Source organism: Culex quinquefasciatus, chromosome 2 (assembly GCF_015732765.1).
Source record: "Culex quinquefasciatus strain JHB chromosome 2, VPISU_Cqui_1.0_pri_paternal, whole genome shotgun sequence".
NCBI lineage: Eukaryota > Metazoa > Arthropoda > Insecta > Diptera > Culicidae > Culex > Culex quinquefasciatus.
Window position 1 is genome coordinate 56,385,953 of NC_051862.1, and position 27,373 is coordinate 56,413,325.

The window sequence follows — 27,373 nt, forward strand, 5'->3', positions numbered from 1 at the left end:
GCACCGTGCAGCATACGCGGTTCACTTGTACCTCGGTTTTGCTTTGCGCCTGCTTTGTTCGGTTTATGGGCTCGTACCAATACTAGAACACTAAAACCGCGGTGTGCGTCGTCACTGGCGCATGGGAAGTTTGTCATAAACGCTTGTTTGATTAAGAATTTGTACGATTAAAAATATTCTTTTGGTGAAAATTGCTTTTTCAATTTCTTTTGGAAAACACATAATTAATAATACCTTGCTTTCATCATAAGATTTTCTGTATCATGTCACTTTCTTTTGTGCTGTTGAGCGAGTTGTTGCGCTATAACCACGGCAAATAGTGTCCAGGGCATTTGTGGAAATACAGTGTCCCATCCTCGAGGGTCCCGGAGCACCAAAACTTCTTAGCTGGTGGCTCCCAACGATTTATTGCTCCTACAAACAGGAACGTGAGCGGGGGATCCCACGTTTCTTCCTCCCCTGTCAATTCGGAAATGTGTTGTTGTTTGAACATTCGTGTTCAAACTCAATCCAATTCAAAGAATCATCTTTGCGGTAAACTTTACGCAGTTGGCCTGGCCGCTTTAACGTTTGTGATGTTTCAAAGCAATTTATTGCATTGAGCACTGCAATTGTTAATAATGACAAGAGGTTGCTAGGCGTTAATCAACCTAAGGCATTTTCCAGGATGCCCTCGAAAGACTGGCTGCGCTAGGGTTAGATTAGATTAGATAAGATTAGATGTCACTTTCTTTTGTGCTGACGTTATAAATAAACAAAGTCGATGTTATGAATTGAAAGAAGTTATATTCTTTAGTAAGAAAGACTCTATCTCACCCTTGGTGGGATTAAATCGAGTTTTTTTGAAAATTATGAAAATTATAATAAATTAAGAATAGGTTTGATTCTTTTGTGCAATTCTACTTTTTTGAATAAAAGTTTGCGGCTTAGTTTCGCCATTTCAAGTTATATATCGGATTAGCCAAATTTTTAAACAGGTAAAAAATACAAATGTAAAATTAAAAGGCTATCAATCAAAACTGCCATATGTTATGAAATGCATTTCACTCATTTTCAAATATCAACTGATGATTCTCTCTGTCCAATCCTGGTTTCAAGCTCTATATCAGAACTCATCTAATAAACGTCTATTTCACTTGTGTACAATTAAATTTTTCATTTGAACCGCTGATACGCAATTCAACAACTTCTTTTCCCTTGCTGGTTGTCGTCGTCACAGTCGGTGTGTCCACTCACAAAACGAAACCCTCCAACCCTCCTAATGATTTAATTTATTTGCGCGATCTGTCCCGTCCGATTGCTCCACTATAACTTAAATTGAATGATTAATTGAGTGACACAGTTCTCCGGACAGTTTGCGTGTGAATGCAGTAGCATCGCGGCGGATGAGTCACTCTACCAAGTTGGATTTCAGCACACCCAAAAATACCGAGAAAACTACTCAACAATAAAACTCGACATCCATTTATCAATCGCCACTTTTGTGTGGGGGTGTGCGCTTTCGCTTCGCGAGCTTTTTGTTACGAACCAAAGAAAAAAAGCTCGCCCATGAAAATTCACCCAACCCCCTTCAATTCGGGGGGTGGTCGGAAGTGGTGTTGTTTGATTTGCAACGAGACGTGTCGGGAAGCAATAATTCAACAATCAACAGTTGGCCTTCCGCCTTCACTTTTCTTCGCCCGTGTCAATCCCGTATTTTTTGGAACAACCAACCCTATTAAAGGCTCATTTGTTGGTGATGGCGGAGTACACCGAAATGGATGGATAGATGGGGCTTTTGGGACTTTGGTTGGTTGGTAATGCCTTCCGTACACCGGCAACGGTGTATTTTTCGTTTTTGGTGCCCATCGGGGACCTTGAATTTCAATGAGGTATTGAATTTCCACAAGGGCAAAGAGCACTTGGAAGCAACAGTCTCGAGGGTGGAGAACTGGGTGAATTATTGTATTTATTATTGTTTGTATGTTTCCTGGAACAAAACAAATTTTTGCTCATTCATTTGAACACTTAATCATTTCTACCGTAAGCCAAGATTACAATGATAGTTTTGCATTTTTTTTATAAGTACTCTTAGAGGAAATCGATTTGTAAAGTTTGATGATAAATATTAACAAAACTATGAATGATAGAGTCAAGCAAACGGTTCGTATAATATCGCTTAACTAATGCTCCAAGTTTCAATTTATCTTGTAATACCAGTAAAAACTAGTAAATAATTCTAACAAAAAAATTAAAAGCTCAAGTGGCATTTCTATGGTTTCTCGCCTTAAACTGTAATTTTTTTATGGAAAAAATAATAATATTTTTTTATGAAAAAATCATTTCCTTTTGTTTTTTTTTTTTGCGAAATTGCACATGCTCATTTACTGTTATCTTATATCCATGCGGATTTTATTAAAAACAATAGAACCATACAGCAATTCCCCAAGCAAACAGCATGATTCGAAAAAAAAGTTCTCCTATCGGGCTCAGAATTTTCTAGGGGTTCCTTGGCCGAAATAATTTGACTCGTATTTTTCTGTTTGGCCATTAGGGTGACCAACGCCGGGTTAGGGTGGTCCAAAAAATTGCCACTTTCGTCGATTTTCGCAAAAACCACTTTTTCAAAAATTCATTACTCCACGGAGAAAAAAGAGTTCCCAAAATCGTGAACAAGCGTTCACGAAAATTGGGAACCTCGAACAAAGTGTTCAAATTTCATGGTACGATTTTCAAAATCGTACCATGGGATTTGAACACTTTGTTCGAGGTTCCAATTTACATGAACGCTTGTTCACGATTTTGGGAACTCTTTTTTCTCCGTGTCCGCGCCATTTCAACCAATTTTAGCTGTCTTGGACGCAAATGAAAGGATATTAAGGTAAGAACAAGATTGTCCGTTCGACGCAGTGGTGAACGCATAACGCTAAGCCAGTTCGATTTTTCCAACAACTGTCAGTCGAACAATCTACAGGGGTCGCTTTGTTCAATGGTCGATGACTGGCAGTCTATGATGACAGGCGCAAAATTTTGCGTTTGCGTCCAGGTCTGACGGACAATCTTGTTCTTACCTTTAGAGAGACTTTTAGGGAAAAATAGTTTCAAATACTTAGCCTATCATTTAAAAATGTCGAATGAAAACTTTAAATGCTGTTTTTAAGGTCTCTGGATAAAAAAGCTTATGTCTGAAAATATTTTTGACGGATTCCTCGGAAAATTTTACAGAATATATCAAAAAATGGCAAAGTTATGTTTTGAATATTCTGAGAAACGATTTTTTGAAACTAAAAACTGGGTTTTTCGACGCGCCACGCCAAAGATTGGAAAATTACGAAACGTGAAAAAAACAACTTTTTTCACTAAAACTGCGATAAATTTGAAATTAAAGCGATGACCAATACATGTTTCGGTACCAATAGTTGCGTCTTTTAATTATTTTTTTTTTTCATTTAACTATTTTTGTTTTTATTTTTCAAATGAAACACTTTTGCAATGAAATGTGGGTAAAATTTGGTGAACGAATCGATCTGTCTGGATGTGACGCCGTCGTTTTCTGCCTTTAAAAAGTGTCATTTTTAATTTAAAAAATCACGAGGTTTTGTTTGATGATCGTCTCATTCATGGCAAACGACGGGAAGTATTTCATTCCACAATATTTACCCTTTATTTGATTTTTCTCAATTATCTGGAACTGCCTTAGTTTGCTGCACTTTTAAAGTATCTTATTTTATGTAAATAAACATGAATAATCGATGGATGTCACTCTCTATGACGAAAGGGCCATACTTAATCTGTTTAAACTGTGGATAATTACGAAAATTCAAGCTATAAAAATATATATTTATATATATTAGGGTGGGTACGGATTTTGAAAAGTTCTAAGATCAAGTTCTGGTGTGGTTCGTGGTTCCCCTTGTAGGGCATACCCATAGGGACTCTCACGCCAAATATCAGCTCATTTGGTTGAAAACTGGCTTGTCTCAAGCCGGTTCAAGTTTACATCGAAATTACTATGGAAAATTTTGAATTTTCGTTCATTCGCTCCTACAGACCTGGGGAAAACATGAAGAAACTTCCAGAAATGAGCGGAATCTTTTGGAGAACAACTTTCTCTAAGAGTCCAGGTCCATTCGTTTAACCCCCATCGAGCTCGGAACTCGTTTTCGGAACCAACGGTTTTCCCCAGAAAAGCATTAAATTTTCCTTAGCATGCTATGAAAGCTTGATGAACACCGCGACGCCACATGCCAAACAGCTACCACGTGGACTAGCATCGCCTATAAAAATTACTTTTTATTACTGTTTGAACTATAGAATTATCATTTATAGTGATCCTGATACTATTTAGCTGTATTCTGAACCTCCAAATAAGAAAAAAAAACTGTTATGATGAAAATTTTACAATCACGTGGCCCACGAAAACAGCATGATTCGAAAAAAAAGTTCTCCGATCGGGCTCAAAATTTTTCTGAAAGTTCCTAGGTCGAAATAATTAGACCCGTATTTTTTTGTTTGGCCATCGGGGTGACCTACACCGTGTTAGGGTGGTCCGAAAAATTGCCATTTTCGTGGATTTCCGCAAGAACCACTTTTTTTAAAAAAATCATATCTCCACGCCATTCGATTTTAATTGTCTTAGGCGCAAAAGAAAGGTGATTAGTTTTTCTATTTGTGAAAAATAGTAAGAAGTTCCAAAAATCTAGCTTAACATTTGAAAAGGTCGTATGAAAACTTAAAATGCTGTTTTGAAGGTGAAAATATTTTTATCAGATTCCTCGGAAAATTTTACATAACATATCCAAAAATGGTGAAGTTTTGTTTTCAATACTCTGAGATACGATTTTTTGAAAATAAAAACTAGGCGCAAAAATGGGAAAATGACGAAAACGGGAAAAAATCGATTTTTTTACTAAAACTGCGATAACTTCAAAATTTCAGCGATGACCTATCGATCAATTTCTCATGTTTTTTTTTACAAAAAAAAATTAGAAACTATAGAAGTGCGGCCAACTAGGCTAGTTTAAGAAAGATATTTGAGAAAAAAAAAAACACATAAAACAAGTAAATGTTGTGAAATAATGATTACCCTCCGTTTGTCACCAATCGATTCCTCGGGATTTTTAAATAATAAAAATGATACTTTTGAAAGGCAGAGATCATCGGAGTCAAAATCAGAGTCAAACCGTTTTTCACCCAATTATGCTCACTGTGAATTTTTCAAAGAGTGAAGTAAAGGATTCTTTTACCGTTAAGTATACACGCGATGAGTATTTTTTATGTTGTGACTCAAAAGTAAAATCAAGTAATTTCAAAAAAGAAATAGAAAGTGTTTTTCCTTTTACAATTTGGCTGAATTTTCAATAAAGCCCACATTTTTTCAGCTTGAAACTTGTTGTTTTGAAGCTGAATAATGATCTGTAAAAGTGAATAGCAATAAAATATATATTTTTTTTATTGATTAGTTTGGGTAGTAGTTGCCCAGTTATAGGTACCTACGTTTGCCAATTTTTGTTATGTTTTGAAAATCTCTGGAGCAATATTTGAAAATGGCGCATACGCATTTTGACCAAGGGAATGATGGAACGAGAAGAATCACAAATCCGCATAAATAATTTCAAGATTATTCAGGTGTAAATCCAAAACGCAATCGAAAATTAAAGTGGTGGAATTAGGCTATAAATTGCTCATTCAATTGTCTGTGTACAGGACGCCGCACTTTTCAATCATTTTCTGGCGTACATTCAATTTTACAGCCCAAATCCAGTTATTAAATTAGAAGAATAAAATTCTTTTTCAAATTTTCTTTTCTTGATTTGTGTGCACCTACGTCGAAGACCAAGATTGTTTACTTTATGCTCTTATGTCTGACAGTCTTGGTCTGACAGATTTGGTCTGCAGCTTTATCATGGATTTTGGTCTGGTCTAGGCGAGGGATAGGACACAGCACTGCCCATAAATGGAAATTCGGCTATTATGCCAAATCAAGTATTCCGAGAATAACGTGTTTAAGTGTTTGTCACAAAATCTCCGTCAAGGCAATTTCCCATAAGAGTGGCATATTACCGTTTAGTTTTTCGCATCGGCAGCCGAGTCTAAACACTATTTCAGTGAAATTCAAGTTCCAGAAGATGTGTTGGAACATCCTCTACCGCCTGGTGCTGATATCTCGTTTTTGCCAAAAGTGGATATTAGCCGTTTTTTCAATGGTGGGCAGAGCACCTTCCTGATTTTGACAGCTGCAAATATTTTGCAAACTCCAAGACAACGAGAGTAACTATTTAGCAAACCCCGAAGTGTTGAGAGGTAGCTGGGGAGGACAGCTATTGTTTTAGACTTCGAGTTTTGTGAAAAAGTTTCCTGATGCTCGAGAATCAGCAGAATAGTTCAAACTGTCAAAATGCTTATCCGCCCTTTTTCTCGTGTTGCTCCAGATCTGTTTTGATGACTCCAGACTTAAAAGAACAAATGAGGAATCCCAAATAACACTGCCCATGTGTATTCAAAAATACTTGAGTCAGGCAGCTTAAAACGAGAGGGCATATTTCAATTATTTTCTACAGAAAACAGTCAGTATTCCAATTCGTATCAACTTCAAGTAAATTACTCTCGCAAATTAAGCGCAACCCTCTCAGCTTGTCCTGTGCGAATGTAAACACTGCGTTCCGTTGTGATGTCGATTATGACCATCCACCCTCGCCGGGGGTTAAAAATAACCTCTTGTGCAATAATAATAACGGCCATTTTCCGCACACAGCACCGCGGATAATGGAAAATTCATTACCGTTTGCAGTGAGGCCTGGCCCGGCAGTTGGTCAGTTTACATTTAGACCGATTGTCGGCTGAGTGATTCCCGTCAACTGACGGTTTACTTGTCTGGCCAGCTCTAGCAGGCTTTACCCTAGCAAGTACACACAACGCAAGAGTACCGACTTCATAGATAAATAAACGTTAACTACGCACCCTGGGGAGTGGCCATCACTGATCTCCCAGGCTGTAGGAAGTGTTCTTTCCATCTTTTGAAAGGCGTAATTCCGGTGGACATTCTGGAATAACAGGTCAACCCTGAACAATCCTTTTGAAAATAGATAAGTCCAAAAATATTTAATTTTTGTACATTTATCAAGTGTTCAAAAGCCAGGTTGTATTATCCCTACTCTGAGACAGGTCTCAAAGGTCTCTTCCTAAGTCTCCAGATGGTTCACTGATGATGCCAAAACCCTGCAAACAACCATCAACGCACAGTGACGTGACAGCTGAAGTGCTACTTGACGGGGCGATTACGGTAACATGTGTTATCGATTAGCTGGAGACTCCGCATCGTGTAACTTGTCAAACCGATATGTGAACATTGAGTTACAAAATATGATTTTTTTTTTATTGAATTTTTGTTTCAAAGATCTACAATTTCATAACATTTTAATCTGATTCAAACATGTTTCCGTAAAAAATCGTTCAAACCTCATTTTTCCTACCAAGTGTACCGCGATTACAGCCGGTTCTATAAACTCAATCCAACCATTCCACCACCGACTTCCGAGTTGACATCCCATCGATCAAGCTGTCCGGTACACGTGTCTACATCATCGGTTTTTTCTTGGTTTGTTGCATCCCTTCCCAGCGAAAACCTTTATTTCGTAACCGCATACCGGTCGCACGTAAACTGTGCAGTAGAAGTAGTTCAAAGTCATTGTCGACCGACTTGTGAGCTTCTGACACGCATCATCGGGCTGGATATTGGTCAACCGTTCTGAACAGTGACGGGTCTTCATGGTAACGGACGTGGACCAATTGTGGTTTGGGCGATAGAGAGTTACTATTTTTTGGATGCGATTTGGACCATCTTATTAACTTTAACGTAATCAAATTAAGTCATTTATAATTAACTACCCGTAACAATCCATCATAAATCTTCAATCATCAATCTATCCGCCACTAAACCAAAAGTACAATAAAGTCTGCCAAAAATTTCCGCGTGTCCATCGTCGCCACCACAATTCATCACACGCGAGACAGACACACACGAAATCGACGAAACAGCTGACAATTTTCATAATGACTCACCGATCCACCGAGCTCGTTGGCCAAATCCCAACTGACACAGTGCACTTGGCATTGTGCGATGGCAGTGGCCCAAATTCCGTCCGAAACTCACCTCTTCACCCCCCTCGGAAGTTCATCGGGCCAAGTCACAGTTCAACGAGAAAATCGACGAATTTCCACCACGAATGCATTTGTTTAGATTCTTGCTCGTCGATTCGTTCGACTACGGTGTATGGATGACGATGCTAAACAACATCTAAATATACTCGTGTGAACGCCGCCCCGTGAATAAACTCACCAGCACGATGCCAATGAAAAGGTCAATTATGTATGTGATTTGTGTGTGAATTTGGTAGAGGTTGGGTGGTTCCTAATTAAGTTTAACATTATTTAGAATATTTAATGTTTTGCTTACCAATTAATGAATTTTTCAAGGCTCTGAATTTGTTTACATTTATAAACAACCTCAAAAATATCTTAATTTGTCTGACCTACGCTACTTAACTTTTTGGGCCACCCTACCAAAGTAGGCGATGAGATTATGATCCCCAACGACAACCAGTGATTACATCTGCTGGATGGTTAAGTCTTGCATAGTGCAAAATCATAGTATACATTTTAAAATGGTTGAATTGAATCATGACCATCTGTCCATAAAAAATATTAAAAGTTGAAAGCTTTTGAATAAATTAGTTTTTAAATTTGAAACTAATTATTAAGAAAATAATTATTAAGTGAATATTTTCACCAACAGATTCAAAAGTTTGTTGACCAATTTTTCGGACTGTGAAAATTCCCGTGTGAAATTTTCGACGTGCCAAAAAAAAACATCATCAACATCATGGATTGTAGAACCTTTGCTGTGAGAACGGGAAACGGTTGAAATTTCCGGGTATCTCAATAATCAAGACTGATTTGCAGCCCGATTTTTGGTGGTGTTTGAAGCTGATTAAATCTGCTGCATTAGTCCATGCATTCCCTATGTCAGAAGAAGTAAGGAAGAATTGGTTCACGCAAAAAAAAACTGATATTTTTTTATTAAACTTTTTATTACTAAAAGTTTAAATGAACATTAATTTATTCATGTGTCAACTAATTCACCTGTAATATCCCGGGCAGAAAGTTGCATCTTGGAAAAATCTACCCATGTTCGTAAAAACACGAACAAGTCAAGTTCACCCCAGCAGGGCCGTGTACAAGGGGGGGGGGTTTAGGGGTTTAACCCCCCCCCCTGGCAAATTAAGATAGTTACACCCCATGCGCCCCTCGGCCCGAAGGGCCGATATTTTTTTAGCTATGTTGCTAAAATGCCAAAGAGATTTTTTTTTCAAATCGATATGAAAAATTTGACTGGAGGCGCCCCTATGACTAAAACATTTTTATGAAAATTATGATAATTTAACTGGAGGCGCCCCTAAGACTTATTTTTTTTTTCAATACGAATATGCAATATAAAAATTTGACTGGAGGCGCCTCTACGTCTTAAAAAAATCATGCAAATTCTCGAAATGAAATATTGAATGGAGGCGCCCCTACGACTTAAAACAAATCATATTAATTTTTTATAAAAATTGACTGGAGGCTCCTTATGACTTGAAAAACATGATATTCTTGATTTAAAAATTGACTGGAGGCGCCCTATGACTACCACATTTTTATGAAAATTTAACTAGACGCGCCTTAGACTTAATTATTTTCAATACGAATATGCAATATAAAAATTTGACTGGAGGCGCCCTACGTCTTAAAAAATCATGCAAATTCTCGAAATGAAATATTGAATGGAGGCGCCCTACGACTTTAAAAAAATCATATTAATTTTATTATAATTGACTGGAGGCGCCCTTATGACTTGAAAAAACCATGAAAATTCTCGATATAAAAAAATTGACTGGAGGCGCCCCTATGACTACCACATTTTTATGAAAATTTAACTGAACGCGCCCCTTTCAATACGAATATGCAATATAAAAATTTGACTGTAGGCGCCCCTACGACTGTAAAAAAATCATACAAATTTTGTTATGAAAATTTGACTGGAGGCGCCCTTATTACTTAAAAAAATCATGCAAATTCTCGATATGTAAAAAATTTGACTGAAGGCGCCCCTATGACTAAAACATTTTTATGAAAATTATGAAAATTTAACTGGAGGCGACCCTAAGACTTATTTTTTTCAATACGAATATGCAATATAAAAATTGACTGGAAGCGCCCTTACGACTTAAAAAAATCATGCAAATTCTCGATATGAAAAATTAAATATAGGCGCCCATACGACTTTAAAAAATCATACAAATTTTGTTATGAAAATTTGACTGGAGGCACCCTTATGACTTAAAAAAATCTTGCAAATTATCGATATGAAAAATTTGACTGCAGGCGCCCCTATGACTAAAACCTTTCATGAAAATTATGAAAATTTAATTGGACGCGTCCCTTAGACTGAATTATTTTCAATACGAATATGCAATATAAAAATATGACTGGAGGCGCCTCTACGTCTTAAAAAAATCATGCAAATTCTCGAAATGAAATATTGAATGGAGGCGCCCCTACGACTTAAAACAAATCATATTAATTTTTTTATAAAAATTGACTGGAGGCTCCCTTATGACTTGAAAAACATGAAAATTCTTGATTTAAAAATTGACTGGAGGCGCCCCTATGACTACCACATTTTTATGAAAATTTAACTAGACGCGCCCTTAGACTTAATTATTTTCAATACGAATATGCAATATAAAAATTTGACTGGAGGCGCCCTACGTCTTAAAAAATCATGCAAATTCTCGAAATGAAATATTGAATGGAGGCGCCCCTACGACTTTAAAAAAATCATATTAATTTTATTATAATAATTGACTGGAGGCGCCCTTATGACTTGAAAAACCATGAAAAATCTCGATATAAAAATGACTGGAGGCGCCCTATGACTACCACATTTTTATGAAAATTTAACTGAACGCGCCCCTTAGACTTAATTTCTTTCAATACGAATATGCAATATAAAAATTTGACTGTAGGCGCCCCTACGACTTAAAAAAAAATCATACAAATTTTGTTATGAAAATTTGACTAGAGGCGCCCTTATTACTTAAAAAAATCATGCAAATTCTCGATATGTAAAAAATTTGACTGAAGGCGCCCCTATGATTAAAACATTTTTATGAAAATTATGAAAATTTAACTGGAGGCGACCCTAAGACTTATTTTTTTTCAATACGAATATGCAATATAAAAAATTGACTGGAAGCGCCCTTACGACTTAAAAAAATCATGCAAATTCTCGATTTGAAAAATTAAATATAGGCGCCCATACGACTTTAAAAAATCATACAAATTTTGTTATGAAAATTAGACTGGAGGCACCCTTATGACTTAAAAAATCTTGCAAATTATCGATATGAAAAATTTGACTGCAGGCGCCCCTATGACTAAAACCTTTCATGAAAATTATGAAAATTTAATTGAGGCGCCCCTAAGACTTAATTTTTTTCAGTACGAATATGCCATATAAAAATTTGACTAGAGCCGCCCCTACGACTTAAAAAAACATACAAATTTTATAATGAAAATTTGACTAGAGGCGCTCTTATGACTTAAAAAAATCATAACAATTCTTATATTGAAAATTTGACCTATGACTATGAATGAAACATTTTTATGAAAATTCTCAATATGAAAATTTAACTGGAGGCGCCCCTACGACCTATTTTTTTTAAACATATTCTCAACATTAAAGATTTGACTGGAGGCGCCCCTTAGAATTAAAGAAATCATGCGAATTCTTGATATGAAAAATTGACTAAAAGCGCCCTTAAGGAATTATTTTTTTTAAATACAAATTCCCAATGTAAAAATATGACTGAAGACGCCCCTACGACTTTAAAGGCATATGCTCGATATGGCAACTTGGATTGAGGCGCCCTTATGACTTAAAAAAATCATACAAATTCTTATTATGAAAATTTATTTGGTGCCGCCCCTACGACTTAATTTTTTTAAACAAATTCTCAATATTGAAAATTTGACAGGAGGCGACTTAAAATCATGAAAATTTTCGCTATGAAAAATTTAATGAATGCGTCCCTACGACTTTGAAAAAATCATACAATTTCTTATTATGAAAAATGACTGGAGGCGCCCTATGACTTAAACATTTTTATGAAAATTCTCGATATGAAAATTGAATTGAAGGCGCCCCTACGACCTAACAAAATCATGCAAATTCTCGAAATGAAAAATTGATTGGAGGCTCCACTACGACTTTAAAAAATCATACAAATTTTATTATGAAAATTTGACTGGAGGCGCCTTATGACTTAAAAAATCATGCAAATTCTCGATATGAAAAATTTGACTGGAGGCGTCCCTTTGACTTAAACATTTTTATGAAAATCATGAAAATTTAACTGGAGGCCTACGACTTAATTTTTAAATAAAAGTTCACAATATAGAAACTTGACTGGAGGTCCCTTTTAACTTAAAAATATCATGCAAATTCTCCATATGAAATATTGAATGGAGGCGCCCTACGACATTAAAAATATATTAATTATATTTTTAAAAATGACTGGAGGCGCCCTTATGACTTGAAAAAACATGAAAATTCTCGATATTAAAATTTGGTTGTAGGCGCCTCTATGACAAAAACATTTTTATGAAAATTCTTGATATGAAAATTGAATTGGAGGCGCCCCTACGACTTAAAAAATCATGCAAATTCACGATATAAAAATTGAATGGAGGCTCCCTACGACTTCAAAAATTCATACATTCTCGATATGAAAATTTTACTGGAGACGCCCTATGACTAAAAATTTTTATGAAAATTATGAAAATTTTACTGGAGGCGCCCCTACGATTTAATTTTTCCAATTCAAATTCTCAATATAAAATTTTGACTGGAGACGCCCTAACGACTTAAAAAATCAGGCCAACTTTCGATATGAAAAAATGAATGGAGGCTCTCTTTGACTCAAAAAAATCATACAAATTCTTTTTATGAAAATGTGACCTATGATAATTATGAATGAAACATTTTTATGAAAATTCTCAATACGAAAATTTAACTGGAGGCGCCACTACGACCTAATTTTTTTTAAACATATTCTCAACATTAAAAATTTGACTGGAGGCGCCCCTACGACTTAAAAATATCATGCAAATTTTGGATATGAAAAATTGACTGGAAGCACCCCTATGAATTATTTTTTTTAAATATGTATTTAAAAAAAATAATGTTAATGTAAAAAATATGACTGAAGACGCCTCTACGACTTTAAAGGCATATTCTCGATATGTCAACTTGGACTGAGGCGCCCTTATGACTTAAAAAAAAATCATACAAATTCTTACTATGAAATTTCAACTTGTGACTTAAATTTTTTAGAACAAATCTTCAATACCAAAAATTTGACAGAAGGCGCCCCTACGACTTCATCATGAATCATGATGATTTTCGCTATGAAAAATTTACTACGACTACGACTTTAAAAAAATCATACAATTTCTTATTATGAAAATTGACTGGAGGCGCCCCTATGACTAAAACTTTTTTATAAAAATTATGAAAATTTAATTGGAGGCGCCACTACGACTTTTAAAAAATCATACAAATTTTTTATGAAAATTTGACTGGAGGCGCCCTTATGACTTAAAAAATCATGCAAATTCTCGATATGAACATTTTGATTTGAGGCGCCTCTACGACTTAAAAAAATCATGCAAATTCTCGATATGGAAAATGGAATGAGGGCGCCCCTATGACGTAAACATTTGTATGTAAATTCTCAATATGTAAGTTTTACTGGAGGCGCCCTTATGAGTTGGGAAAAAAATGGTAAAAATATTGGAAAAAAAGTTGAATAATCAGTGCCCAAATCAGCTTAAAAATGATAAAAATATTTTAAACATAAGATTTTACTGGAACCGCTATTATGACAAAATTAAAACATTCAACAAAAAAAGTTTGATTATCGACGCCCCTCTAGCAACATAAAGACTGTTTAATAAGAGCAAAACAAAGTTTGGCGTACGGTAACATAAAAAAATAAAAATTTAGCGTTCTAGCTACAACAATTTTTTGCGCCGGTTGGCAAACTTTGTTTGACTAATTTTGAATAGTCTTTATAGCTTGAGGAGCGCCGATAGTCAAATAATTTTATCAACAAAACGCCGCTGGTAAAATCCTATTTTTAAAATATTTATCTTTGATCTTTTTTTATGTTGCTCTACTTTTTTCATTTTTTTTATTTTGTCATGAGGCCACCTCTAGTGAAATTTTATTTTCAAAAAGGTAGTCAAATTGTTTTATTTAAAAAAAATATTTCATCACAAGGCGCAAATTTTTATCATTTTTATGTTGCTTAAGCTAACTTTTTTTTGATTATTTTTTTTTACGTGTTGTGAAACTTTCTTTGAAATCTAATTTTCAAAATATTTTCATCATTTCTATGGTGCTATTCAGGCGTTGATAGTATTTTTTTAATATGTTAATTATTTTATCATTTTTTAAATTTTGTTTATGAGAGAGGTGCCTTTTCGGAACATTTTCTGGGGTAAATCGAAATATATCTTTGTTTCCTGTAGCAACTTTGTTACTTTTTATCGATTTTCTAGGACGTTTCTTCAGAAAAGTCAAGGAATCGATAGAAATATATTCAAAATTATCTTTTTAATTTTTATACTCAAAAATCTGTTACAAATGTTTGACCCAAAATGAAGTTTCTTATCTAATTTTTCAGATTTTCAGAAAATTCCGTCCAAAGATACAAAATTTCATACGTTTACATACCCATTCCAGCCCTCAAAATTGTATGGAGACTTGCATGAAAAAACAAATGATGCAAAATTGCTTCTTTTGACATAGGGAATGCAAAGAAAAGTCGATTGAAAACCAGTAGTTTCCGAGTTATGATCAGTTGAACACTTTCAGTTTATCCAGCTACAACCCAACCCCACCTCTAGGCGGGGTTCGATCTAATAATTAGCCAAAAATCTTTTTTTTTACCAATTTTCGACCTTTAAAAAGCATTGGAAAGGTGAACTCTTAAAATTTGTTTTTTTTAGGGTTGAATGTCTGACTTGTTTTATTTGACTTTACCAATGTAAATTTTTCTTGGCTGTGTTTTTCACTAATATTTTCTGTACTTTTTTTTCTATTGTTTCAGACTATACCTCTAAGCATTTTTTAACAATTTAAATGATAATGGTTTGTTCTAGAGTAAAAAAATTAAAAACATAGAAAAAAATAATGAAAAATTGGCTGTAAAAACATGACAAATTAGGTGCTAGAATAGGCCAAATACTACCAAAAACAAATATCATTTAAACAAGATAAATGCAAATATTAAAACTATAAATGCAACAAAAACAACAAAAACAAGAGACGTAAACTTTTTCGTAGAACAAAAGTTGCTCAAAATGTCAAGGGAAAAATAAAAAAAAAAATCGAAAAAAAATTGGGCAGCAAAGGGTTAACTCTTAGAAAAAATCAAGTTCATCGATTTGATTTCTTTGAGATTGTGTATCTCAGAAACAAATTGCTCGATTTGAAAGTTTCAGAGAGAAAATTGTACAAAATTTTCTTGAAAAGAAACCAAAATAAATTGAAAATGCAGTCCTAAAATTAGCTTTAACCTGAAAACGGTACATTTTGTTAACAAAATTGCTTCAACAATTTTTGTCCACTTTTACGTTTTTTTTTCTTCAAAAAAATCATATCTCCTAAACCAGATGAATAATATGACCGGCCTTAGAATTGTATGGACATTTGTATAGAAAAACGAATTATGCAATTGTGCTTCTTTTGACATATGGAATGCATGGTGCATGGCAAAGTTTCATCCAAATCAAAAAAATGAAAAGCTAAAAATCGTGAAAAAAAATTGCGAAATCGTTGAGAACTACTCTTAATATTTAAAAAAAAACTTATGAAAACTTGTTTTGAGCAATTACCGCTACACTTCTTCACTAAAACCCCGTTTTACGCTCCACAAGTTAACGGCCCATGCCTCTTCCGATTTACGCCAAAACTCTCATTTGCGCAAAAATCTCAAATTCGCTCAAACTCCGAATTAACGCCCCCCCTTCATGGTGCTATTCAACACGATTTGCAGCACCAATTCAAAAAGTGTAGTCTCCTGTTGCACCAATGTAAAATATATAAAAACAAAGTTGACTTTATATCTGTCGGCCGGTACTAGACCAACCACTGTCTTCCTTTTAACTACAAGGACTTTGCCGCCCTATTTGAGTAAGGCACAGAGCGACGGCGCCGGATACCCATATTTACACTTAGAATTTTAGAGCGTCCGCCGCGGGATTCGAACCAGCAAAATATATGTAAAATATACCAAAGTATTATTTATTGAGTTTAAAGATTGACTGTTAGCGCCCTTTCGCAATCTAAACAAGCACCCCATGCGCCCCTTTCGAGAAAACCCTCCCCTTTCGAAAATCCTGTGCACGGCCCTGCACCCCAGGGTATGGTTAAGAGATAACCGAACATGACCACGAACATAAATTGTTCGAGGCGTATCTGCGAAAAATCTTGTTGAGTTTATTTGACCAACAATGCCACATCAAGTTGAGTTTATAGTAGCAAACAACTGAAATCTTCCAAAAATCATATCAAGTTCATAAAGTAGATTTTGATCCCAAAAATAATTTTATTGGTTTTTATTGCACCCCGCCACAATTCAGACCCCCCCCCCCCTCCCCCTTCTTCCTCTTCACAAATATGAGTAATATTGCAGGAATATACGCACTTACATCAAAACAAGATTTTTCAAAGTTGAAACATTATTTTACTTTAAAAACTCATTAAAAAATTGTGGAGAAAGCGTTGAATTGCCAAAATGTCATAATAATTTTGCAAATCGCGAAAAATCCAAAGTCTCTATATTCCATTTTTTTTAATTAAAAATAAAAGTTTATGAAAATATTCCTAAAATTGCATAAGTCCAAAAATCCACAGTAAAATTCCAAAAAGCCTGGTAATGTTTCTTATCAAAATATTTTTTCAAAATGTAGAAAAATATTCAACTGGCTGAGAGCAAAAATTTCGCAAAGTCCTGAAAATATAAAAAATCTACCAAAATCTTATCGTGATACTGATCCCGTAAATTTTCTAAGTGCCGGAACGATTTTTGTAGGGGTATATCAATAATTATTAAAACCAACTTTCGAATTTCAAAATTTCAATGAAGACGTTTTGTTAGGGACATTATTTTAGGAACAAACTGATGTTTTTGTAAAAATCGGACGAAAATTTCCTGTAATTTCGACGATTTTTCCGAAATTTTACTGGCCAAAAGCCAAAATTTGCTAAGTCCAAAAAATCAAATAAATTCTACCAAAAATCTTGTCGTGATACGGATCCCGTACATTTTCTAAGTGCCGGAACGATTTTTGTAGGGGGTATATCAATAATTATTAAAAACCAACTTTCGAATTTCAAAATTTCAATGAAGACGTTTTGTTAGGGACATTATTTTAGGAACAAACTGATGTTTTTGTAAAAATCGGACGAAAATTTCCTGTAATTTCGACGATTTTTCCGAAATTTTACTGGCCAAAAGCCAAAATTTGCTAAGTCCAAAAAATCAAATAAATTCTACCAAAAATCTTGTCGTGATACGGATCCCGTACATTTTCTAAGTGCCGGAACGATTTTTGTAGGGGGTATATCAATAATTATTAAAAACCAACTTTCGAATTTCAAAATTTCAATGAAGACGTTTTGTTAGGGACATTATTTTAGGAACAAACTGATGTTTTTGTAAAAATCGGACGAAAATTTCCTGTAATTTCGACGATTTTTCCGAAATTTTACTGGCCAAAAGTCAAAATTTTGCTAAGTCCAAAAAATCAAATAAATTCTACCGAAAATCTTGTCGTGATATGGATCCCGTAAATTTTCTAAGTGCCGGAACGATTTTTGTAGGGGGTATATCAATAATTATTAAAAACCAACTTTCGAATTTCAAAATTTCAATGAAGACGTTTTGTTAGGGACATTATTGTTCGGATGAACCGTGAAGTGAAACTAAATTTCTTGTAGCAGCCGTTTATTGTTGGCAGCTCAAAAACTGCAATATAATTTTAGGGTAAGTAATTATTTCAATTCCATTCCTTTTTTTCCAACTTACTAAAATAGTCTTGCTCCAACTATCGATTTACTCCTCCTTCCTAGAACCTCCTTAATTCCTTCTCCTTTTCCCGCTCAAATCATCATCACCGTACGAATTCGCACCAAGTGACGGTACTGTGACGGCGGTGGTCTTCGTGTGCTGCGCGTAAGTATTCATAGTTAGTGCTTTGAATTAACACTAATCTTACCGTTTCTACTTACAGGTCGTGCTCTTAGGGATAGGTTTCAAATAAACACTAGAACTGACCCTAATCGCACTCTTTTGCACTAATTTAGATCAATTTCCCTGCTCTAAATATCACTGCCCACTTAGCAATGGAGAATTTTTGTTTTGTTTTCTTCTACACTTCGCGCGCGTTGACAGTAGAGGTGAAATCAGCCAATTACACCGCCACTGTTGCACCGGTCGGCAGTGTGGCCATCTCAGCGGTCGTAACACCCCAGCCCGTAACATCCGTCGGGCCTTGCGGCTTGTCGGATTTACCATCCACCTTCAAAACCGCTTCATCCTCCTCACGTCGATCCCGCCACTTGTGTTGCTGCTCCAGGATATCGTCGTCCTCTGCTTGCGTTACCCTCGACTTCGGAGTGCATCCAGTTTCGCCGCTGTCCAGGAGCTTTCGTCCCAGATTGTGCAATCCAAGCGCAGCCATGTGCCTCGTTCTTTTCCACGTCCACGACGACCTCGCCGACGTCAGCGTGGGCGAACATAGATGTGTCATCAACGGAAGACTCGTCTCTGATCCTTGCAGTGGGTTGTGCTTCGTCGGTTTATCCGGATCCTTTACCACCGCTTCTTCGTGTTGTTGGTTCAGCGCCAACAGCATCCATCGAAGGTCGCAACGAATTGTGACTAGATTCAGCCAACCGTCGACCGCCAGTATACCGCTGGCGTTCTGCACCGACCGTTCTGGTTTCATCAGCCGTGTCTCGCCGACGGTCTTGTCCACAGCGTCGGTCCACTCACTCGTCCGCGTGATTCTTCGCCACGCGCGATGCGCCTCAGCCGTCCGCTGCAGGCCAAGCTGCTTTGTACGTCTCCAGATACAGGACGAAGTGTTGCTCCCCAGCTCTTGACGACCCTAATCTTCGTGCTCTTGTCGGACAGCTCGTCAACTTCCTTACAAAATCGCAACTGGTGGTCGTGGCACACATTCTGTTGCTTTTTAATGACGCTGTTCGGACTCGAGCTGTCACTCTTCCGACAGTAAAAGTCCACTGCCTCTACCTGTCTTCTTCTTTTGCTCGTCCCGGATATCGTTTCCGGAATGATTCTCGACGGGTTGGCTTTCGCTTCCGTTTTTCTCTTGATGTCTGCCCGGTGCCGTTCCTCCCTGTTCGGAAGTTCGCTAACCGGGTCTTGCGCGAGCAGATACACCAAATGATGTGTGTGATCCGTCGCCTCCATATGCTCGCACACTTGATACCTTGCGGTTTCGAGCGGTGCCCGCTGGTCCGCCTTCGCATGCGCATGTCCGCGCGCACTCTCCGCATGCTGTAGTTCCACACAATCCACCAGTGACCGTCCAGTGTCTCGCGCCACACATTTGAGCCAGTCTGGAAGCTCCGCAAGTTTCCGTTCGTCCGTCACTCCATAGGCTCTCAAGGATCCTTCTCGCGTTCCTAAAGACTTTTTCCACTCTTCTGGGTCGTTCGGGTAGCAAGGAGACTGTCTTGTGAATCCCCTGCCCGCGGCCAGTCGTGTCCTTTTAAGTCCGGAACGCTGCTGCCCCAGCCCGTTTGGACTTCTGCTTACGAATATCTTGCCCAGCTTCGTACTGCTCTCAACGGCGTCCTTTGCGCGATTTATCGCACTTTCGTCGCCATCTTCATCCTTATCCGACGAACTTTCATCGCGTTCGACTTTCTCGTCGGATACTGCCGTCTCCTCCATCGCTGCGGATGGCAGGGGCTTCTCACAGCTGAACCATATCTTCTCCAACCGCTCGTCGATGAGTGACGACCTTCTCCGGAACGACCTCTCTAAATCTTCCATTCGCCTCTCGTGGTCCGCTTTCTTCTTTCGCTCGAGCTCCAAGTTTGCTCTTTGCCGCCGCATCATCATCCGGATTGCTTCGGCCATCTTTCTTCCTTCTCTCGCAGCTCGCGATCGATCTGTGCCTGCCTTTCTGCCAGCTCCAACTCGATCTCAAGCTGTTTCTGTCGGATCCAGCGGTCAGCGTCAAAATCTTCTGGCGCTGTTTGGGCGATCTCCGGCATGTCCGATTCGGTCACCGCAACTGGTTGTTGACTTACTGTTTCCGATGAACGAGTTAATCGTCGATCGCGATCGTCTTTACCCGAGCATCCACGTTCCGCTGCAAACAACCCTCCGGACAGCACCACTTTGTGTCCGCCGCCGTGCTGTATACGCAGCGCGAATGGTACATCTCGACGCATTTGCTGCAGGCGGTAATTTCCTCCGCTCCGATGAAATCGATCCCGCACGCGCCGCAGACCGTTTGGTTCAGGTTGGAGTCGATCATCTTGGTTGAAGTTCACCAAACCAATATTTTATTTTTGAGTTTGTTCGGATGAACCGTGAAGTGAAACTAAATTTCTTGTAGCAGCCGTTTATTGTTGGCAGCTCAAAAACTGCAATATAATTTTAGGGTAAGTAATTATTTCAATTCCATTCCTTTTTTTCCAACTTACTAAAATAGTCTTGCTCCAACTATCGATTTACTCCTCCTTCCTAGAACCTCCTTAATTCCTTCTCCTTTTCCCGCTCAAATCATCATCACCGTACGAATTCGCACCAAGTGACGGTACTGTGACGGCGGTGGTCTTCGTGTGCTGCGCGTAAGTATTCATAGTTAGTGCTTTGAATTAACACTAATCTTACCGTTTCTACTTACAGGTCGTGCTCTTAGGGATAGGTTTCAAATAAACACTAGAACTGACCCTAATCGCACTCTTTTGCACTAATTTAGATCAATTTCCCTGCTCTAAATATCACTGCCCACTTAGCAATGGAGAATTTTTGTTTTGTTTTCTTCTACACTTCGCGCGCGTTGACAGTAGAGGTGAAATCAGCCAATTACACCGCCACTGTTGCACCGGTCGGCAGTGTGGCCATCTCAGCGGTCGTAACAATTATTTTAGGAACAAACTGATGTTTTTGTAAAAATCGGACGAAAATTTCCTGTAATTTCGACGATTTTTCCGAAATTTTACTGGCCAAAAGCCAAAATTTGCTAAGTCCAAAAAATCAAATAAATTCTACCAAAAATCTTGTCGTGATACGGATCCCGTACATTTTCTAAGTGCCGGAACGATTTTTGTAGGGGGTATATCAATAATTATTAAAAACCAACTTTCGAATTTCAAAATTTCAATGAAGACGTTTTGTTAGGGACATTATTTTAGGAACAAACTGATGTTTTTGTAAAAATCGGACGAAAATTTCCTGTAATTTCGACGATTTTTCCGAAATTTTACTGGCCAAAAGTCAAAATTTTGCTAAGTCCAAAAAATCAAATAAATTCTACCGAAAATCTTGTCGTGATACGGATCCCGTAAATTTTCTAAGTGCCGGAACGATTTTTGTAGGGGGTATATCAATAATTATTAAAAACCAACTTTCGAATTTCAAAATTTCAATGAAGACGTTTTGTTAGGGACATTATTTTAGGAACAAACTAATGTTTTTGTAAAAATCGGACGAAAATTTCCTGTAATTTCGACGATTTTTCCGAAATTTTATTGACCAAAAGCCAAAATTTTGCTAAGTCCTGAAAATCTAATAAATTCTACCGAAAATCTTGTCGTGATACGGATCCCGTAAATTTTCTAAGTGCCGGAACGATTTTTGTAGTGGGTATATCAATAATTATTAAAAACCGACTTTCGAATTTCAAAATTTCAATGAAGAAGTTTTGTTAGGGACATTATTTTAGGAACAAACTGATGTTTTTGTAAAAATCGGACAAAAATTTTCTGTAATTTCGTCGATTTTTCCGAAATTTTGGTTCAAAGCAAAAATTAACATCAAAATAATTTATCATGTTTCCAAACTCCCGAAAATGTTCTAAGTCCCAAAAAAATGCTTTTCCTGTAAAAAGTAAAGAATTAAAAAATATACGCAAAAATTTCAAAGTCCAGCATAAATAAAATCAAGCTTTAAAATATCAGCTCATGAAGATTATTCGAAGTGTCGGAAATTGAAAATTCTGTCAGTGACTGCAAATTTTGCTAAGTCCAGTATAAATTTGAAATAAAGTCAAAATAATCATTTCATGATGTTCGGGTAAAATTTTGGAAAAAATAAAATTTTCGAAATTTTTGCTAAGTCTAAAAAAACTACCACTAACAGCTCAATATCAACTGTAGATAATGCAGTATGATCATGGAATATACTTTCCATGATACGCAGTCGGTTTCAAAAGTCGTCATAACTCGAAGAGTTTACAGCAAGATGCGAATAAACAAGCCAAGATAGTTCGAAGTTATATCCACCTACTCACTTTCCGCCCGGGATTCAAATGATGATATCTCGGAAACTATTTGTACAATTTTCAATGTAAAAATTGATTTTTTTTGCGAAAATTTCAATTAATATTTAAAAAAAATCATGCTTTGCTTCTTAAAAATAGATTATTTTCTATATATCATGTTTTAGATCAAATTATATGTTTTTAAAAAATATAATTCTTGAAAATATCACATTATTTTGAAAAAGATTCAACTTTAAACACTGAAAATTGGACCAACAGTGTCTAAGATATCATCAGTTGGAAATTACAGGCACATTAGGTGACACTTCTAGAAATTCATTTTCATCGATTCGAATTATTTGTTAGGCTGTATCTTGGAAACAAATTGCCCTACTGTCAAAGAGAAAATTGCAAGCTTTTCAAAAATATTTTTTCCGGATCGCTTTTTTTTCAAGAATTATTTTTTAAATACAAAAAGATAAAAAAAAACGAAAATATAGACCTTTTTTATTTTCTATCTGTGCCCAAATTGGGCTTTTGGGTTTGATATCACCTCGTCCGTCCTTGAGACTAACTTTTGTGATGTATCCCTGTTTACTCTACACAGTTAGCCGCGGTTACTCGTACCCATTGATGGGGGTAGCGAGTTGGTTGTTGACTGACCTGTGCTTTTATCCCATTCTGGTATGATACAGTTCATGAAACTGATCATCTTTTTGGGATGAGTGCGCCATACGGCGTATGGCGAGAGAAGGCGACTTCCTAGGGAATTCAGCCTTCGAGTAGCAATTGCTCCACAGGTGCAGAGCAAATGCGCAGAGCTTTCCAGCTCTGTGTTGCAGAAGCGGCATATGTCGTTGTCAACTATACCGAGTTTTTTGAGGTGATACTTTGCAGGACAGTGCCCTGTAAGCAGCCCCGTTACAGTGCGCAGTTCACTACGTTTTAGACCAATAAGCTTATTGGTAATTGCAGGTTTTGGTGTAATGAAGTTTTTGGCTTGTCTACACCCCTGTGTTGCAAACCATGTGGAAGAAATTTGGTTATCCTCCCATTTTTTTAACTCGTACTTTACAGCACATTTTGATGTACCCAGAAATGGTTCAGGACCAACAAATTTAGCCGAAATATAGACCTTGAATATAATTGTTAATGATTATTTTGTCCAGTTTAAAAAACGATTTTTTTTTCAAATGTTTTCATATCTCCTAAATTCATCACGCACTATGGCTCAAAAGATATCTTTTAAACCTATAACAAAATCAAAAATTCATGGCAATAAAATATAAAAATTGAAATAGTTAACAAGTCAAAATTTTATGTTTTCAATGAAAAAAACATTGGAAAATGCCCGTACAGTTGATAGGCAATCATTAGCTTATCAAAAATAAGATTTGAAGAAAATAAAATTACTTGCGAAAAAAAGGCAGGATTCTCAGATTGTTCAATTGTCTTTAAAAATTGCATCGGCTTATTAACTTAAAAATAAAATGAAAACAGCCATGTGAAATTCGATAAATCAAATTAAAATAAACGTTACTTAATCCACCTTTAGGTGGTTGGTGCCTTCCTCTCATTTAAAGAGTGTTTCCAACCCCCCCTAAAGTGTCCACGTGGTTTATGGATCGCCCCTAACGTGATTGCAGCACCAAAAAGGTTCTAATGAAAATTAGTAAAAACAAAAAACAGACTGCATACAACTTTTGTCTCTGATCACGAATCCGAGGTCCGTTTTTTGATATCTCGTGACGGAGGGGCGGTACGACCCCTTCCATTTTTGAACATGCGAAAAAAGAGGTGTTTTTCAATAATTTGCAGCCTGAAACGGTGATGAGATAGAAATTTGATGTCGAAGGGACTTTTATGTAAAATTAGACGTCCAATTTGATGGCGTACTCAGAATTCCAAAAACACGTATTTTTCATCGAAAAAAACACTAAAAAAGTTTTAAAAATTCTCCCATTTTCCGTTAATCGACTGTAAATTTTTTTGGAACATGTCATTTTATGGGAAATTTAATGTGCTTTTCGAATCCTACATTGACCCATTTCATTTTTCATTTAGAACAATTTTTTTCATTTTAAAATTTCGTGTTTTTTCTAACTTTGCAGGGTTAGTTTTTAGAGTGTAACAATGTTCTACAAAGTTGTAGAGCAGACAATAAGAAAAATTTTGATATATAGACATAATGGGTTTGCTAATAAACATCACGAGTTATAAGTTTTGAAAAAGTTACTTTTTGCGTTTCTCTTTGTTTCGTCGTCCGTGTCTGTCGCGGGTGACCATGAACGGCCATGATCGATGACGACCAACTTTTAAAAAACTTTTATCCGTTAAATCGCGATAACTCATGATTTTTATAAGCAAACCCATTATGTCTATATATCAGAATTTTTCTAATTGCCTGCTCTACAACTTTGTAGAACATTGTTACACTCTAAAAACTAACCCTGCAAAGTTAGAAAAAACACGAAATTTTAAAATGAAAAATTTTGTTCTAAATGAAAAACGTTACTTAATCCACCCTTAGGTGGTTGGCGCCTTCCTTACATTTAAAGGGTGCTATTCAAAATGCAAAAAGTGCGTTAATATTACTTAAGTGCTTATAACTTTTGATAGGTTTGTCAGATCTTCAAAGTTTTGGACGCGTTAGAAAGGTTGTAATAACGAACTAGGGGGCAATTACCACCACTAGTTCATTAATTAAAAATTAAATAATAACCAGAACTGAGAGATGAGAGAGAGATGTAAAGATCTGCAACTGCTCACATTTGACGTGGGGAAGGAGAATCGTACCTACCCTTTCACAATCCTGGTTCGATTCAGCAAATCGCACTGTCCTGGCAAAAAGAATCACAAAAGATCGTCGCTTTGGGTTATGGAAAAAATCATGTTTATTGCGTTTAACTGTCCTAATTTATTGTTCTTCGTCGTTTTAAAACTAACCTAACCATGTGTGTGTGTGTTCGTGTGTTCTAGTGTATCCCGCGGTGGTCGAGTCAAGTCGGAGGATCTTTCTCCGGCCAGGCCTGGCGCAGCAACGGTTTTGGTGTCTTTGGTTTTGTGTCTTTGTCTTTGGTAGAAAAAACCTGTACAGTGTTTAAGGCTTGTTTTAGTACTTGTGCTTTGTGTAACAGTGGTAACAATGAACTCACCGGATGGCCTCCGCCATTGCGCTCTAACAGATTCTCGGGTTGGCGCGCTCTGCCAACTTGGAGGTTCTGAGAAAGGAGTTCATCTCTAATAACTTGTTCTAGCTTTAACGTTTTGTTTTTGATATTTACCACATTTTGTTACCTCCTTGCACCACCAACCAAACGACCACTTTTAGCGTAGAGCGCGGTCCTTGACGGTTAGTTTGGATGGTGCGGGTTGGGACCAACTCCCTGACACTACAATTAACAATTAAGACACCAATTAGACACGACTCAAAAATACAAGAACTAAATTTACCATTTCGCCGGCTACAGGAATGTTGGGTACAAATAACAGATATTCACAGCACTTTAAATTACAAAACGATCACAAATTCTTCGTTTGACCAGAGTATGTGTAACGGACTCTGGTCGGTAGCGGCAAATGAGGACGATTCAAAATGACGAAGTCCCTTTTATTAATTTTAAGTCTTTGTTCTTGCGTATTTCGAAAATTGCTCAAAGAGATGTGAGTCGTGCTAACCGTTTTAGGAATAGGGATACCATGTTTTGTATGTTGTTTAAGTGTAATGGTTGATTACAATATCCTAACTTGTCCCTACGGTTCAGTTTGACAGGATGATGCGAGCATTGTGACCAGAGATTGTACTACGTACAAGCGATAGGTTACAAGGTCTTTTGAATACCTATCCAACGATAGGTCGTATGAGAGGTCCAGACAGCATTTTCATCTAAATATCTGAGATCCGGCCTCGAAAAAGTGCGTAAATAACACTTAAGTGCTTATAACTTTTGATAGGGTTGTCAGATCTTCAATGTTTTGGAAGCATTGGAAAGCCCTTTTAAATACCTATCTAACGATAGGTTGCACGAGAGATCCGAACAACGTTTTCATCAACATATCTGAGATCCGGCCTCTAAAAAGCGTATAAATAACACTTAAGTGCATATAACTTTTGATAGATTTGTCAGATCTTCAATGTCTTGGACTTTTAAATACCTTTCTGAAAATGTATAGCATGACAGGTTTTCTTACAAAAACCACCCTTTTTACAATCTTCCGGACTTTTGTTAAATTCGTTTTTTTAGCATAACTTTTGAAGTACTTAACTAAACTGCATAATTTTTAATAGCGACTTATGGGACCCCAAGACGGATCGAATGACGCCAAAACGGACGAAATCGGTTCAGCCAATGTCGAGATAATCGAGTGACAATTTTTTGATCAACATCCCACAGACATTTGCTCAGAATTTGATTCTGAGTCGATAGGTATACATGAAGGTGGGTCTAGGAGGTCTAATTGAGAAGTTCATTTTTCGAGTGTTTTTATAGCCTTTCCTCAGTAATGTGAGGAAGCCAAAAATGACACTTCTGGCCCAATGTAGATTCGAAAAGTACATTAAATTTCCCATAAAATGATTTTTAAAACTTTTTTACTGTTTTTTTCGATGAAAAATACGTGTTTTCGGAATTCTGAGTACACCATCAAATCGGGCGTCTATTTTTACATAAAATTCCCTTTGACATCACATTTCTATCTCATCACCGTTTCAGGCTGCAAATTATTGAAAAAAAAACCTCTGTTTTCGCATGTTAAAAAA

The 27,373-nt window shown here is 36.7% G+C and overlaps 1 protein-coding gene and 1 long non-coding RNA gene across 3 annotated transcripts in view; one reads left to right on the plus strand and one right to left on the minus strand.

Moving 5' to 3' along the window:
* LOC6052069 (solute carrier family 12 member 4) overlaps positions 1–27,373 on the plus strand; it is a 567,840-nt gene that overhangs the window by 34,674 nt on the left and 505,793 nt on the right. The gene's annotated exons all lie outside the window — the stretch shown is intronic.
* LOC119766946 lies at positions 20,748–21,249 on the minus strand. Its single transcript, XR_005277220.1, has 3 exons — positions 21,037–21,249; positions 20,834–20,974; positions 20,748–20,773 (listed from the first exon to the last, which is right to left on the minus strand). It is a non-coding gene; the product is annotated as an uncharacterized LOC119766946 (long non-coding RNA).